General features: G+C 38.7%; 1 protein-coding gene across 8 annotated transcripts in view; it reads right to left on the bottom strand.

The window, feature by feature from the left end:
• MEF2A (myocyte enhancer factor 2A) overlaps positions 1–17,119 on the bottom strand; it is an 82,672-nt gene that overhangs the window by 59,660 nt on the left and 5,893 nt on the right. Inside the window, exon 2 of one of the 8 annotated variants that reach the window (XM_042039420.1) lies at positions 15,422–15,463. The exons of the other annotated variants lie outside the window; for them this stretch is intronic. The gene's annotated coding sequence lies outside the window, so the exon portion shown is untranslated. The remainder of the gene's footprint in view (positions 1–15,421; positions 15,464–17,119) is intronic. 8 annotated transcript variants of the gene reach the window in all.

Genomic DNA, 17,119 nt, shown 5'->3' with positions numbered 1-17,119 from the left:
TGTCAACAAACCCTTGACAAACATCTTACATGAAGAGAGCCACTAAAAAGGTGAATTAGAAGATTCAGCAGACAAAAGTTTAAGTGAATGGCCAGAAAAACTTTAATCAAGGTCCCAAGCAAGAACCGGTTAAGTGATCCACACAAATACACAAAGTCCTTCTGATAAACTACTACACAAGTAATGTATTACATCACTGAGGAGCTCAACAAGAGCAAGGAATATTGATAAAACAAAGGTATCAAAGAAATTGGATCTTAATGTATTTGAAAGGCAGCTGGGCTATTTTCACAACTGCATTAAGTAGCCACAAATCTGAAGCAGAAGCTCAGGCAGTTTCAGATTATTGTAGACTCCCCTTACTGAAAACCTCTTACATTTAAACAATTATATTCATTTACCTTTGACATGAAACATCAGATGCAAACATGAGCTGTTTGAAACTGTAAGAGAGACATCTTCATCTTCACCACTTAGTTGGCCAGTGACCTGATGCAATGACTGCCTAGACCTGACAGTAACCAGGGTCCATCAGGAATCAGACTATAAATATAGCTGGCCATTCAGACCTGCAATTATGCATTAAAAATGAGAAACCAGAAACTGCCAGAAACACCAAGAAGCAGCCCTGAAACCATGTCAGAAGAGAAGACTGCATGATCTCTTGCACTATTAGACGGTCAGAGTGGACATCTCAGCATTTAATTAGTGCATCAATGATTTAAACCTGCTTGGAAAATACACAAAACAGTGCATATTTCACACACACTGCTGGATCCTTTCCATCCATGCTGTCTTCTTCATCTCCAACAAAATCCTAGCTAAGAGCCCTTAGGAGCCATATTTGAGTTGTAAAGCAAATACAAAGCAGTTAGTTGTGAATGACTTCTTGAAGGTGTATTGTGGTAAGAGCAGTTGTGTTCCACCATAAAACTTGGATACTGCCTGTAGCCCTGGTAGCTGAAAGTGTGCAATGTATAAGTTCAGACACCTCAGTCAACCAATGAGCTGGGAGAGGTGAGTTAAAGTTGGTGTTGAACTCCTTGTGTGAAGTGATAGACTTATTTAGACACAGAAACCATTTTTATTTACCTACCAGTATCACTAGAGTACACATGAAAGAATCTGCAATCTTTTCTTTTCCTTTCTCGTATGATAAGGAGTTTTGTCTTTCTGAAAATACACTTCTTTATCTAGGAAAAAAATCACTCAGGTATTAGACATTAAATGTATTTACTGAAGTGGATTCTGTATGCTAGAATCAGATGCTAACTTAATTATTTTACATTATCTCGTTTTACTCATTCTACATCAATAACCTGTGAACATGATTATATGGAGTTATATGAACAAAAAGTGAACCACAATAAATTGGCACACAGTTTATACACCGCTTTCAAGAACCTGCTGAGAAGCATTCTTGCACCTGCAAGAAATCTTAACTCCTCTTAAAAAAAACGTCATTGTTGAGTACTCTGTGCCTTCAGGACATTAAAGCATTTCTCTCTCACATGCTGACTGGAAGCCTTGCAGCAGCTGAAGCAATAAATATTGACAGCAAGCTGGCAAACAGCAGATAGCAGTGCTCTGCTCTCCAATTTCACCTGCCTCAGCGAAGACAGCCTAGAAGGGACAGCACACCCAGGGCCTCTTCAGCTCTATTATTGCTGCTCTGGCCTGTACTGAAAATATGTTGTCCCCTCCAATACTGGTGTACCTTTGAACATACCTGCTTTTCTATACCACCCTGACAACCTGAATTGCCTCATTGCAACACAGATACACAGCAACAAAGCTCTAATTCTGGCTACAAATCATGCTGCAAGAAACCTTCAGCATTCAGTTCCATCCTGTCATGCTCTTTCGTGATGCTTTGCAAATCTTGCACATGAGGCCACACATTGCTTAATAAGACCTAAACAGCCAACTCAGAGCAAACACTGGAACAGCTGTATGCCAAAATACAAGATACTCCTGACAGCCCATGAGAATTGGAATTAGTGAAGTGGGTTTTATTTAGGAAACTGTATTGATGACTGAGTTCTACTTTTCCCTCAATTCTCACCTCATATCCTCTACTTTGAGGTAGGATTACAGAAGTTGTAAGGAAATGCATTCAGACTTGCTTCAAGAAAATTGAAAACAAAACACTGTGACTACAAAAATTCTGTCTTCCCACTGGGAGAAAGGGATCTTTCCAGCAATTCACTCCCTGCATTCAGATGAACTACAGATTGCTAGTTGGTTTTTTAGCAGACTGCATCCTGCTGCCAAGTTAACAGATTTTTAAACTGAGATTTGAAACAAAGACTTCTTAGTATAACCCAGAATGTTGAGCACTGAGTCGGATCTAGTTCTTAAAACTTGATCTTATGATTTCATCTGGAGCTCATGCACTTTTACCCCTGCACAGACACACCTATGATTATGGGCTATGTTTAGATTTGTAAGAATTCACCAACATCCAGTATCATCATTTTCTCCAGCTAACAGCTTCACTGAGGATGGGGTGGAGACATCCTCCACACTACAAACATTTGCCTGCTTTCAAAGGAAGATAGGAATCAAAACAAGCTTACCCTGTACTTCTAGCAGACACCACTCTTAACATGTTACATCAACACACTTGTGGAGATTCTTCTAGCTTCTGGTAGGTTTCCTTCCTCTTTGTCTACCACTGAATGTACTTCATTTTGATGGTAATATCTGATTAACAACCTCAGCAAGCCTTTAGAGGTGGCAGGCACTCCCCTTTGTAAGCTTCACTTACCCAAAATAACACAAACCCTTTAGTATTCCACAACAGAAACAGCACCACATAAAATCTTAAGGCCACCATCACTGCACAGTTCCGGAAGAGATCTGCATGCATGAACCAGATCCCTTGCACAGGAATAACAACATTTAAAGCAGCACTGAGCTTTAGTTTAAACAGGGTAAACCAAGACTTCTGCTCTCACACCCTACTGCTGCCAAATCTTTCCATCTGTATTAGCTGCAAGATGTCAGCTTGGGCATGGAAAGGAAGACCTATTTAGCCTATTTAGTGAATCCTCTGATTCAAAAATCTCATTTCAGTCAAATGGGTGCCGTTGTCTAGGTGGAACAGAAGCCAAAATATCCTGAACGGGATAGTAACAGCCCCTTAAAATTCCCATATAGAGGTGTGATGCTCTCAAGTCTCAGTGCTTTGTTCTTTCTTGAATGGGTGCAGTTCCTTCAGAGAAAATGCTCACCATGCACAGCTGAAGAAAGAAGAGCAAGTCCTCAAAATCAGAAGTCTGGCAGAGTACAGCAGCAGAAGTAGTTAACAGTAAGTTTATCTGTAGGAAGTTTTATCTGTGACACTTTATCCAATTTGATGCCAGAACAAAGACACAGACCCGGCTTTTTAAATTTAGTAAATTCAAACAGGCATTAAAAAGAAACTGATTTTCATTCACTTTTGAGGATTTCACCTTAAGGGAAGGTCTTTCAAGGATGCAAATGATATTCTTTGGCCTTCTCAAAATTAAATCAATTAAGCACAAGACTCAGTTCTTGCAAAAAAATTATTCAGAACAGCCACGAAGAAAGAAAAGTAAATCATGAAACTGAAGTTAAGAAACATTTTTCAGTAGCACTGACTAACCCACTACAAACAGGCTGCAGCTTTTGCTAGAGGTCTGAGTTTCCACTGGTGGTTCTGCAGTGTCTCAGCTCCAGGCTGCTATGGAAAAACAAAATGGGAACTCTAAAGGGAACTTGTTGTTTTCAAAAGTCATTAACTCAGGAGCTTGTGCAAGAAGATTATTGATATTTTGAAACACTTAAAAAGACCAACCATAGCTTCCAACACAACTACACCCTGTAGGGCTAGAAACAGGACCAGTACATATGCTAAGGTACATAACTGATGCTTTATGGAATAAACTTCAGTTCTCACTTTTGTTTAAGACATTTTAATGCTACTTTACTATGTGCATCCTTAAAGTACACAAAATCTACTGTGCTTCCTCACAATTTTTCTGCAAACGCAGTATCTACCAAAACTACAGAAATCAACAGAAAGTATCTTCAATCTTTAAAAGAGTTCACTGGTCCATAATGACAATGCATCTAGAATACAAAAAAACCCCCAAATCCAACCACCCATTATTCAGAAGAAAGTGCCTACACAGACTTCTCAACAGGAATAGATGGAAAAAGTTGATAGCTGGAAGAGGTACATGTTAAAATCACAGCTGGGGAAAGGTGGAAGCCTTCATTCCTCTCCTTTCACTCAAGTCTCACTGGCAGGACATGGCGCCACCCGACCTGGAAGAGCAAGGAACTCCCAAAGCATTCAGAACCCACTTGAATCTTCCAGCTTAAGGAATGCAATCATGCAAGCTTGAGACTAAGGAAATGCTTTAGCAATGTCTCGTTAGAAACATCATGTCCCACATTCAGTATTAAAGCTGCACTTTGCTGTGTAGATACAGCCCAGGACATTTCTACTCACCTGGGCCCACAGCTGCCATGCAAGAACCACACTGCTACCACACGGAAAATGGGATTGTGCAACAAAAAAGGAGACAATGAGCAAATCACCTGCCTCTGCTCAGTACAAGACATCAACCCCCCCTAAATTGTAAACCAACATCAACATCACACTTTCTGCAACAAATCAGCAGGGAAAATACTAAATTTTATTAGGATTTTGCAAAAGCAAGATTATATTCCATTAAAGAGATTATCCACTTTTTAACATTGTCTTGATAGAGGACTTACGTGTGCCACTCTTCCCTGCTTATCATCTCCCAAATGGTGTCCTGTTAAATCTGCAGAAGGCACGTAAGTGACGCTTTAGCTTTTAAGCACAGATGATACCAAGACATTCTGACAATATCACAGAACTGCCAAAATTTACATTTGTGGCTTTTCTTAAAGATTAAGTACCTGAGGATCAGATTGCTATTTTCAGATTTCATTTAAAATTTAATCTTTAGTCATCGCAGCAGCAGGAAACTGAACCGTAACAGCTAAAAAAACCAAAATGGAACACTCCCAAAATTATGGCGGATTAAAAAATCCAACCACTTTTGAATTCTCTCTCTTAAACTGATATGCAGAGACATTGCTACAGCATTCCAAATTCTGAGTTGGTTACAACCCAATTACAAACTGAGTTTCTTTAAATAGTTTGGTAACATTTTATTAAACTAACAGAACTCTCAAAACATTCAGAGAAATGTTAACTTTTGAGAGCTTCCCTGTTTTATTCACTTGTGTAAGATCACATGGTTACTAGATACATGCATGCTAAATATACTACATGCTACCATGGCAGCAGGTCAGTTCTGCACAAGCTGCTTGTATTAAATTTCTCCTGTAAGTGACATTAGAGTTTAGCTCTGCTCCAGCACATATAGGAAGAGGCTTTACATTCCAAACTACCATCTGAAGGGGAAAACTATGCCAACACAGTACTAAGTATGCCTGTGCTACTTTAACCCATTTACTATTTTAACACACACATGCAAGCCTTGCGTTTATGTTATCTATATTATGAATTTTTCAGATTCAAAACTCCAAAGCTAATAGCTTTGTCATAGTCTTTTGCTATGAAAATTTAATGAAAAGGTCACACAACTATAATCTATAAAATGTGACATGTTATGATTGATGAAATTCCAAACAGTAAGTGTCATTAACTGGGTAGGGTATTCAACTACATTTGAAATCTTTTACTGATTTATTAAACTGCCTGGGTACACAGTAACTACTAGAACACATTTTAAATAAGCATCATTGCATATTGTTCTAACAATTTCAGAGCAGATGTTCTCCATAAAAGACAGTGACATATTAAAAAATCCCACACATTGTCTCTACATATACATTGACATATCTAGAAATACACACACTGGCATAAAAAAAGCACAAACAAATCCGGGTTGTCAAAATTAATGGAATACACACTAAAAATATTTCATCATCCTCTGTCACAATGCCTTCCTATGTCATACTACAAGAGGACACCCCTGCAGAGAATGCCAGCTTAACAGGGAAAGGAAGGCATGCTCTCCTAAAAGCTGCCTCTAGACCAGTACACGGGGACATTTCAGATCATGTGTTTCACGGCTTCAGATTGGTGCCTTGGAGAATGCTAAGATAAAAGGGGAATAGACTTGATCACCAGGGTCAAGAGGGGTTATCTGTGTTCTGCTGGAAGAATAGGCATTAATCCTTTTCTTTTCCTAAGCACAGAGGAAAGCCTAACTCAAACACCTACCAGTAAGGGTGTAATCACAATAAGCTTCACCACTGATGTTGCAGGCAGAGGAAATCATACAGACCTTTGGTAAATATTTAGGCAGCTAGCCCATATAAAAATCTCAGACTGTTGCTACTCTAGTGCAACCATATCCACAGGCAGTAGGTGAAAGTTCTCTTATACCTACTTTAGCTGGAATTGTATGTTTGCTGCAACCCAGAAGTACCTCCTGACACTGTTCCTCTTAAATAGAAATTTTGTGAGATGGTTTATATATCACTGGTCTTCCCTTTCACTGGCTGGGGACACCTGGAAACCAGACAGAACTACCAACAGGTAACCAGCTTATCCACAATAAGGATCTGCTATGGGCATACCAAGAAAATAAGCAGAGGCAAAGCTAGAGAAACGCCTGGATTTTGAGCAGATGATACTCTAAACTAGCTCATTATTCAGTCATCCCTTAATTACTCTGCAGAGCACACCAGCATTTATCAAATAATATCCTGACAGAAAGATACAGAATACCACATTTTTACACAAGAAAAGTATTGTAACACTTCTAATTTTAGTCACCCAAAGGTTAAGCACCAAACTATAAAATGTCTGCAGTATGGTCCTGATATATTGACCAGGTTTCATTTTGGCATTAAAACTTCTGCAGTAAGGGACCATGTTAGAGGCACACAATCATCTCTAATATAGGAGAGACTTTTTTTTAATAGGAGAAACACTTCTATTAGCTACACAAAGAATATGTATTCATTTAGTGTCACACATTAGCACATGACTGAGATCCCTTATGTGGTCAAACAGCATCACATGGACCAAGTGCTAACATACAGCAGAGCTCTGCCTGAAGCTCCAGCATCGAATCTGGGCCATCCTTACACTTGCAGGTTTCTGTGCAGCTGCTGGGAAGAGCTCCCCACCCCCCGACCCAGGGGAGCACAGCAGCTGTCACTGCGAAGAAGAAACAAAAAAATCCTCCTCAAGAACCATTTCTTCACCTCTGCAGAGCTGTCACAAACGTGAGCCTGGCTGAATTATCATGTTCCAAAATTGGCATTTGACTTGTTACTGCGATTATTTAAGCCATCGCTTTCTTATCAGAGCTGAACCCATTTTTTTCATTACATCTTATTTGATATTTTTTCCATATTGACGACTTAAGAGGTGGAAACCATTCTGACCTGTTATTAGCAAAGTCCCAGCATATCAGGATTATTCAATAACTCACACATACATCGGATTCCTTTTGCAAAAAGAACTCACACAGAGCTACAACCAAGAGCTGCACTGATAAAAAAATCCCACAGAAAAGTCATTAAATAACTGAACCAGTAAACTTCCATATGAAGACAAAACTAGGAAGTGGAATCTACAAATGCAACTTGTCTATAGAAAACATGTTTTTCATCTTTTTAAAGAACATGTTTCTGACTTCACAATTAAAAAGCAGCTTCCAAGTTTTATCAATACAGTAAAAACTAAATAAACAGTGCTTCTTCTGTAAGCAAACCATATTAAGGTGCCACAGAGAAGAGTTACAGTCTTATGTATCACATGAAACAAGTTTTGACTAACAAATGCTCAATATTATACAAAGCACAAAAAAATCCCACTGACCTTGAAGGACTTGGAATAAAATTATCTGCAGCTGTGATGTGCTACAGGTTACTCTTACTTCAGATGCAAACAAAAACCATCAACAACAGGCAGAAATCAAAACCTACCCAACATAATTATCAATTAAAGTAGAGCTTGCATAATGTAAAACTATGCAAATGCTCTGACTTTTAGATCAGATAATAATTGTTCTGTTTCTCCAAAAGTGCTGGTACCTAATCAGTCAGCTTTGGAGCATCTGCTTTTCAAGACCCCAGGTGAAAAGAAGAAACAAAAATCTGTTAATGCAACATACCCAGCTGACAGGAACTGTATTCATGAAAACACTAGAAGACAAACCAAAGATGGAAGGGAAGATATTAAGGTAAGTAAAAGAAGATATACTTGCCAAGAGTAGAATCCACAATACTTGCTTCCTCAGGAGAAAATGCACGAGCACTTTAATTGATAAATCTGACCAAAAACTCACCATCTACCTACCAGGAAGTGAAATGAAAGAAAGCTCAAAAAAAAAGCAGAGAAAGACAGAAGGGGGTTGGTGGAAATACTTCTTGTTTACTTGCAACTATCTAAAAAAATAGTTTTTTCAGACAGCTGAAATCTGATATATTCACTCATCCACATCATCACACCAAAAATCACAGGCAACACAACTTCAGCTGCTTACAGCACTTGCTTTTAGGCAAGTCACACATCACACCACACCTCCTCTACACAACACTGTGCTGCCCTGTCACACTGACAGAGGACAGCACACGAGATTGTTAAACTGCACCAGGCAGGGAGATTAAGATTAAGGCATTTGCACAGGGTCAGCAAGGAATCGACTATTTCAAAGGCAAAGCTCCAATCTTGAATTTCCAACAGCAAAAATACTCAAAATGAGGCAAGGTCTACCAATAAAATAATGTGCTGCTAATCTAACAGATAAGCAGCCAAGTTTGAGGCACAATTTGCACTTCTAATTTAACCTACAGGTATCAACTAGAGAACTGAAAACAAATGCAAAAACACAGCATCTGCACTAGAAAATTATTCCTAATTTTTTATCTTCCATATTTATAAATAACAAGAGCTGATGGAAATAATACTTGGCAGAATACACTCAGTTAAAGCTGAGGTTTCTCAGAGTCAGGCATCCATTTGGTCAGGTCAAATTACAACAGGTAGAAATTACCACCATCATCATCCAACCTTTATCACACCCCAATACCCATATGCTGGGCACTTCAGAAGCATCTGTCACACACACACAGACCAAAATTAAGTAAAATTATTACCTCCCCTAGTTTTCCCAATTTGTTAAAAGCCATTGGAGCCAAGTCTTTCTTAGAACAGAGACATCAATCTAGACCACAGACAAGTTTTGGAATTGCAAGTTTTACTGAAAGCCACAAACTTCATTGTAGTTTAATCACCTAAATTAAATACATAAACAAGATTTCGATTTTTTAAAGGATGACTGATTTAAATTTGCCACATTAGTCTACTTTTGAAGGCATTTCATGCAGCAACACTTGCTAAATCAAAAAACATTAGTATGTTCTCACAACACAGAAAAAATGACCAAAACACATCTAATAAAGAGACAAATGGAAAAAGAATAAAAGTTGGTGGGGGCTGTCATTTGCTTTACTGGAACACATCAAATAATTTCAGCACTGTTCCGCTAAAGACGCAAAGAGGAGCTGAGACAGGAATTCACAGCTACAAACCACACGAGACCATGTGAGAAGACGTATCCACCTCAAAATGCAGGTGCACATCTTGCTAGTGCATAATCACAACTGAACATATTAACCCAATTTCCCAAAGCCTTAATGATGACAAATACGACACTGAAAACATGTTCTTCATTAAGAAACAGGTTTGCCCCATTTAGGTGCTACAACTAAAGAGCATTTTGTGAAATGATGGATTTTCAGGCAGTAGGGATAATAAACTAAATGCTTTCTGTGTGCTATCCTAACATGCCACTGACTGGCACAGCTACATTAAATGAGTTTAAAGGTGCCTGTATACATCTACCTACATACATTTATCAAAACAGAGTTTTACTGTCAATCTAAGAGGGGATCTGAGGAATTCTAGTTAAACAGACAAACAGACTATTTTCCCAAATTTGCATTAATCCAGAAAACAGATCTAATGAACAATATTTTTCCTATTGTATTGCTCTTCAGTATAGTGCCCTAACAAATCTTTCAAATGACAGTGCTATTAAGATAAGCCTAGGAAGGTACCGTACAGGAAAAATAGGCAAGGCCTACCTATGGGATACACAGACCTAAGATCTGGGTGAAAGATCTTCTGGTTTAGGAGATTTCACACATAAATTGCTTGAGACTAGCAAAAGAGCACTAGAACTCAGAAATACCTTTTTAAAAAAATGATTAAAACAATACGGATATTATCATTCTTCATTATCCAAATGACTCTGAGCATCTCCAGATCCAGTGCATCTCCCCACAGGCAGAGTATGAACTCCCGGCAGCAGGAAGGCTGAAACCAGGAATTGCAGAACAGCATCTCAACCCACTGGAGCACTCTGGAAGTTGAGAGTGGCAATCAAAGCACAGATCTAAAGCTATGTTCATTAGATTGAACAGTGAGACTTCAATATTTATTGTAGCTCTAAAAGAGAAATGTACAGATTCTCAAAGAATGACTGCAGATATGTTATCTAAACAATGAAAATCCAATTAGGTATCACTCATTTAGACAGCTACATTGCTTTAATTATGCTCAAATTGTCTCCTATTGCTAAAATAAAAGTTAAATAATTTAATTTTGTATGGGAATACAGCAGAGGAGAAGGAGACAAAGACTTGGATTCAAAAGTTCATGTGATTGCCAAAAGGGGAAAAAGACTGTTCCCTACACACTCAGGAACCATTAAACCCTTCAGCATTTTTTGCCAAACATGGTTTCACGTATTTTTTTACAGTGCTTCAAAAGGTTTTGCTAAGGCAACTTGTGTATTGACAATAATACAGCCATCACGCTGTATTATAAAGAAGACAATAGCAAGATCTGAGTAATGTGTACTAAAGAAAACACATTCACTACCATGGGAACCCTGTCAGAATTCACCACTACTGCAAGTCATCCACAGGAAGCTTTTCTGTGCTAGACTTCCCCTCCTAATAATCTCTCTACTAATACCTCAAAGACATAAACATTAATAGAGCAGGGAACAAGCACACAGGCATTGCCTTTCGCCTACAGCATTTTCATCTAAATAGGTCTAACACAGACACAAGGAGACAGTAGAAAGAATTCCCGAATAAGATCTCCACCACTTACATCATCAGTACAGCCAAGGATTTCACTGGAACATTGACACTAATTCACTGAAAACTCATTGTAAGCATAGTTAATGAATGTGGGAGAAACCAGGAAAAAAAGAAAAGAAAAAAACCCCACAACTCCACACACACAACACAAAGAACCAAGCATTACAAGGAATGTCCTAAATCCCACTGAAAGCTGACTTTAGATAAAGTAGCCTAGGAAGTTTCACCAGAATAAATTTTTAGTAACAAACTGCACCATACTAAAATCAAGCCTTGATCAAGCTTTTGGGATCTACAGCTTTAGAAGGAAGACAGGCAAGTTCCCCCTCCGAGCCTCAGTTACAGTGCAACTCTATCTGCATGCACCATGTAACAGCACCAACAATACCAGCAGAATAAAACCAAAGTTAAACATTAAACTACACATAGGACTTGCCTGGCCACAGCCATTTCCCAGAAAAGCTCAAGGAATCTTGCAGCATATGCAAGACATTAATGTATAGTTAAAATTCCTTTTCTCGCTTTCTGCATGGAGGTAGGACATAAAATCCACCTGGAAGCAGAGCTCAAACATTACCAGGAGAATTTAGTTTTAACTACATCTTGCAGAGTACAAATTAGTTTTGCAATGAAGGTCTGCACACCCAAATGCTCTGAAACAAAAGCATCTAAGATTTTTTTGCAGGGTTTGAGAGATGAAAATACAGAACCTAAAGGAATAAATGTAGAAGTTTCACTGGACTCCAGAATGAAAAGTTATCAATTCAAAAAGAGAACAAACTTTCCCTAAAAAGCATTTTACACACTGAAATAACAGAACTACATTTTCTCCTCAAAGTCAAGAGCAGCCAGTATTGGAGTGCCCCAGCATGAGCCACTATTTCAGCAGTGAGTTGTAAACTAAATGCTGAAATCCATTTTTAATCAACAAAAAAAGCATGGTAACAGCATGTAACTTTAGGGTTTATGAATTTCAGAAAAAGTACTCTTCTACAAAAATCCAAACAACAGGACATCTTTCAGAAAATACAGAATAAATCACATCACAAGCAACATCCCAAATGTAATGTATATGAAGCTCCTTTCCCTGCATAGTAACAAGAAACAAAAAGTATTCTAATCCTTTGTTCAAGATTGTAGGAACTACAATAGCAACTGCAGCAGCAGCTTTTCCAAGAAAGGCATTTTAAATGCAGTTTACCTCTCAGAACTGGTGTACCTACAACAACCTTCATTAATACATGCAACTGTGCCCCTGTCCAAATTTGTATTTGTGTAAAGAGATGGAAATGGACAAAGAAGACAAGACAATTATAGAAATTATGAAATCCAGATATATAGTTTCAAGGAAGTATAAACAATAATGGTCAGACACTTCAAGGTTTAAAGGTCTCAGACCTGAAACACTGGTAAGTTTGAAACAAGGTGTTTGAGGTAAGATGAGGCTGACTCTCTCTCTGAAGCATAAGGGTTGATTAACAGAGCCAGACACACTAAAGCTACAAATATAAAAAACAACCCAAGGAAAGGAACACCCTTGGAACTGAATTTTTTGTGTCCATTCCACTTCTATCTTGGTTGAAACCAAGGAGAAGCTGCTTTCTAGTTACTTTATCTGGCTGTTGTCAAATTCCTGAAGGAAAACATCTGTAAATCCTAGTACAGGTGAGCTGAATCATTCATGTTCAAGGTCCGCTCATATCTTCAAAATATTTTCATGTACTCCTCCCTTCCTGCTCAGTGGCCCAAACACTGACACATCTCTGTGGTTCACTGCATGAAACCCAGGGACTGGGCTGGCTGTCCCATGACTGTCCCAATACTACCACCAGATCAGACTATTTTAAGATAAGCTAATTATGCCACTGAAAAATCTTATAAGCCACTAAGACTAAGCAGAAGAGACCATGAAGAATTAAAAGCAGAGAAGCATAGGTAAGACAGAAGCAAGAATTATGATCTCAACTCTTCCAGATAAGAAGCCTGGAGGATTCCTTGTCAGATAGCAACTCTGAATTTTAGTCTGTGCTTACGTTCTCCTGCTTCTAACAATTGTAACAAGCACAAAAGGAACTTCACATGAAAGGCTGTTGTCTCTTAAACCTTCAGAAAATTAGTCATTCAAGCCTTAGAAAAACAACACACCAAAATCTTTGTGGCTTGCTTGCAGGCATTATCTACATGCATGCAAGACAGCTACAGAAACCAACTTAGGTGCCTTAAAAAAAAGGGATCTGAAGGAAAATCCTCAACTATGAGTTTGTTGCACAGAAAGTTTTCAAGAAGTTTACCAGATTGTCTTCTCATTAACATTTCATTAAAGCACTGAATGATTGAAAAACAGGTAAAAACTTCTGAGAACTACTCAGCCAGTGCCCAGCATTATTGTCGTAGGTTTTATTACAGAACAATTCAGCCCTTAAAAAAACATGATTAAAAACACTGGATCCAGAATATACTGCATAACGCACCAATATGAGCGTCACATGGGGGAGGAGGTGAGGAGGGGGCCTTAAATAAATTTATTAATATATCTTAAAAACAACACAAGGAAGAAATTCCAACTATCTTCCCATACACTTACAAACAGGCCTCATCAAAATGAAGATATATTTATTTTGGTGAATGAATGAATTCCAGCCTAACATGACATTTAGATCAAATCAAATACATTAAAAGCAAAGCAAATTAGGAAACAATGCAGAGTTTTAAATCACCCTAACTTTAAGTTTTATTTTAATAAAATTAAATAAAAACACTTAAGAAAATAAGAATTTGCTGCTATTAGATTAGAGCATTATCAATGATGGCATTAAAATCCTGAAGACAGAACTGTCTATTCCCACAGGTTTCTAAACTTACTTTTTTAATAAAATGAGGTTTACTTGACCACAGTCTATTCTCCTTCATTAACACCTTCTGATTATATTGGCCAGTTTCAACCACGTGCCATAGCAAATATATCAATTTTTTTTGATATTTTCTAGACGTGCTGCAGAAATTTTGACCTGGCAGTTGCAGAGAACCCCTGGGCAGAGCAGTGCCCTGCAGTGACCAGAAGCAGCAGGTCCTGTGGGATGCTCAGACAGTCAGCAGGCACCTGTGCTCAGCCTGGCCATAGCTGGAAGAGCGTTTAAGATACTTGGAGAACTGAAGAGAAATACACTGTAAAGAGGAGATACTCTAAAAGATCAGGGAATAACAGAAGAGTCAAAAAATAAGGGAAATGGAAATTCTCCAGGTTTTATTACTTGCAAAACCACTTCTTTACTATTACTGTTCAGACTATTTTTAAATTTACTTCCACCATTTCTCCAACCCATACTTTAATATCATAAATAAAATGGGCTACAGAATAAAAATTTTCACATACACACTGTCTTTGTTCTTCCCTCTTGCCCATACCATGTTTCACTTGCTCCTCAGCAACCCAGGCATTGAACTGGAATCCTTTTATCTCATGCAATCACACTGGTTATGCTTGCCTAGAGCCAGTGTTAACAGGACAGTCTACAGATCCTTTAATGACTCCCATCTCCTCCAAGACAAAAATTAGATGGTGAAAAGAATAAAAGAAAAAGGCAGCAAACCCCAGTAGCACCCAAGAGTAACACCAGGCTGGCTGCAGCCTCGGCTTGTTCTGCAGTGTTTCTTCAGTCCTGCGGCCAGACCTGGAAATGGTTTCGCTCATTCGAGGCTCAGCCAAGCCCCCAGTGCTGCACGGGCACGCCGGGATCACCAGAGGGAGCTGCGGGGGCTCCGAACGGGGCTGCACGGGGGATCTGGGCTCGGATCACAACCTCCTCGCTCGGGGCAAGTCCCTTCCTCAGCTTTTAAAAAAAAAGCAGTTTTCACTTGAGTCTCTTCGTAGTCGGAACCTTTCGATCCCCTCTCCCATCGCAGCCTCTCAAGGGAATGACTCTGTCACTTCCTGGTAGAGTCTGGTGCAAGTTTTATATAAGCACCTTCTGCTAGCACACTAGTTGTAAATAGGTGTGTACAACAACAGGGTGCACGGACTAATTCCAGGGCACCGTCAGGAGAGAGCTATAAAAACAAGGATGTCACCACTAGGCTTAACTTGACAGGACAGGAGTCCAACTCCTCAGCAAAAACACAAGGGGACTCTACAAATAGAGGCACAAGAGACTGCAACCCAGGGAACAAGAGCCGCCTCCCAGCGAGGGCAGGCTGAGGGTATCTGCAGGAAGATTTACTGCAAAGCAGCTTGGTAACTGTGGGATATCAGGTTACATACATTTCATCCCACTGGGAATCCAAGTCTCCTCTGTAGATAAGCCTAGGAAAAAATTGAACCAGGAGTCACTAGGAGCATCAAAATGCCATGACAGTAACAGCAGCTGAAATTTTCAACTCTCCCATAACCCTGTTTCACCTCCTGAACAAACCATTAGACTTTTAACGTCCTTTCCTCCTATTTTGCATATGGCACCTAAATGACTCCAATATTCACGAAAATTACGTTTTCAAATCCAGAACTTCCAATCATTTGAACACCACATTTTACTAGTTTCTTTTATATACGGAATTAGCAGTAATAAATAGAAACACTGACCATTAGCTTTTTTCCTTTTTTTACGGAAAAAATAATTTAACCATTATCTTGTGATAACTCTTGCTGTTTCTGCCCTTCTCTCGAATTTCATCTCATATTAAACCCTGACAAAGCCTGGGGGGGTCTTCCTAAATTTCCCTGTCCTTCGCTGAGAACAAGTGCTTTCTGCACGATTCTGTAATACAGGTTTGCTAAAATAAAATACTTGTTAAATTTCAGTTGATTTGATTGATCGTTTCCCATTACTTTTTTGACAGCTATTCAGGTTAGCAGTTTTCATAACTGTGACAAAGAAAACAACAAGCACCTAGTTAAAACTCAGTATTGTTCTATGACATCCAAATCCCTACATACTCCTCAGGAATTTTCAGGGCATTTGTGTTAATAATTACAACTTCTGCAAATACACCCATATTATGTATCTAAAATAATCAGTAAATTCTTGCTTCCATCTGCTGACCAAATCTCTCTTCAGCCGTCCACTATTTTGTCTCCTTCCCCTGAAGGAAGAGTTCTAATTTAGTGCTTCCTAATGGAAACCATTAGTACTTTTACTGTTGGCACTTTTTTCATAGCCCAACATCTCTCAAAGCAAAGATCTTCACATGCGTTTCAGTGACAAAAAGTTAAGACACCACCATTTGGAATGTTATGACCAAAGATAAGAACAACAAGAAGACAAAACATAAAAAACCCCAACACTCAAAAGAAACACAGGAGGATATTAAGGAAGTCTCTCGGAGGAAATCCTTCTTCTGCACTCAAAAGCTTCAAATCCCTGAAGCCAACTATACAAGTAAATATGTGTATTATTAAACTAACAAACATCATTTGACAGCCTATAGGCTCAGAAATCTTAACAGAAAGTACTTTTCCTTTTTGTAGGCATCAAGTGAAACAAATTATCTTGTGCTGTACCTTTGACTTTCCCCTCTTTTATCCTGAAACCAAGGGAATTCTGAATATAAATTTAAAACACCTGACTTAATTAAAACCTCATACTATTACACAACAATTTTAACAGCTTCAAGGAAAAATAAAAATTCTGAAAAATTCAGTTTATTACCCTCAGTGCCTGACAAGATAGTAAAAGAACAATGATGATGGAACACCCCCTTTTCTCAAACACTCTCAGAAGACTCATTGCTTTGAAAGCTCACACTGAAGAAGCAACAGTTATTAATTGCTCTATACACCGAATTATTAGCAGTCATTCTTGTCAGCTTACAGCTTTTAAAACAGGATGCATGCAGTCATATCAGGAAGAGACAGTTGCTGTGAAAGAATGATACCAAAACCAAGATGTCCCCGATGCTGATAATGTCACACCATGCTTCTGAGCTATACCATACAAGTTTTCCACATGATGGTCAATTAAAT

The sequence above is a fragment of the Corvus kubaryi genome, unplaced genomic scaffold (genome assembly GCF_017639235.1).
Source record: "Corvus kubaryi isolate FWS band 111438036 unplaced genomic scaffold, C.kubaryi_AGA036_p1.0 37394, whole genome shotgun sequence".
In the NCBI taxonomy this organism is placed as follows: domain Eukaryota; kingdom Metazoa; phylum Chordata; class Aves; order Passeriformes; family Corvidae; genus Corvus; species Corvus kubaryi.
This window is presented reverse-complemented; position numbering and strand designations above follow the sequence as displayed.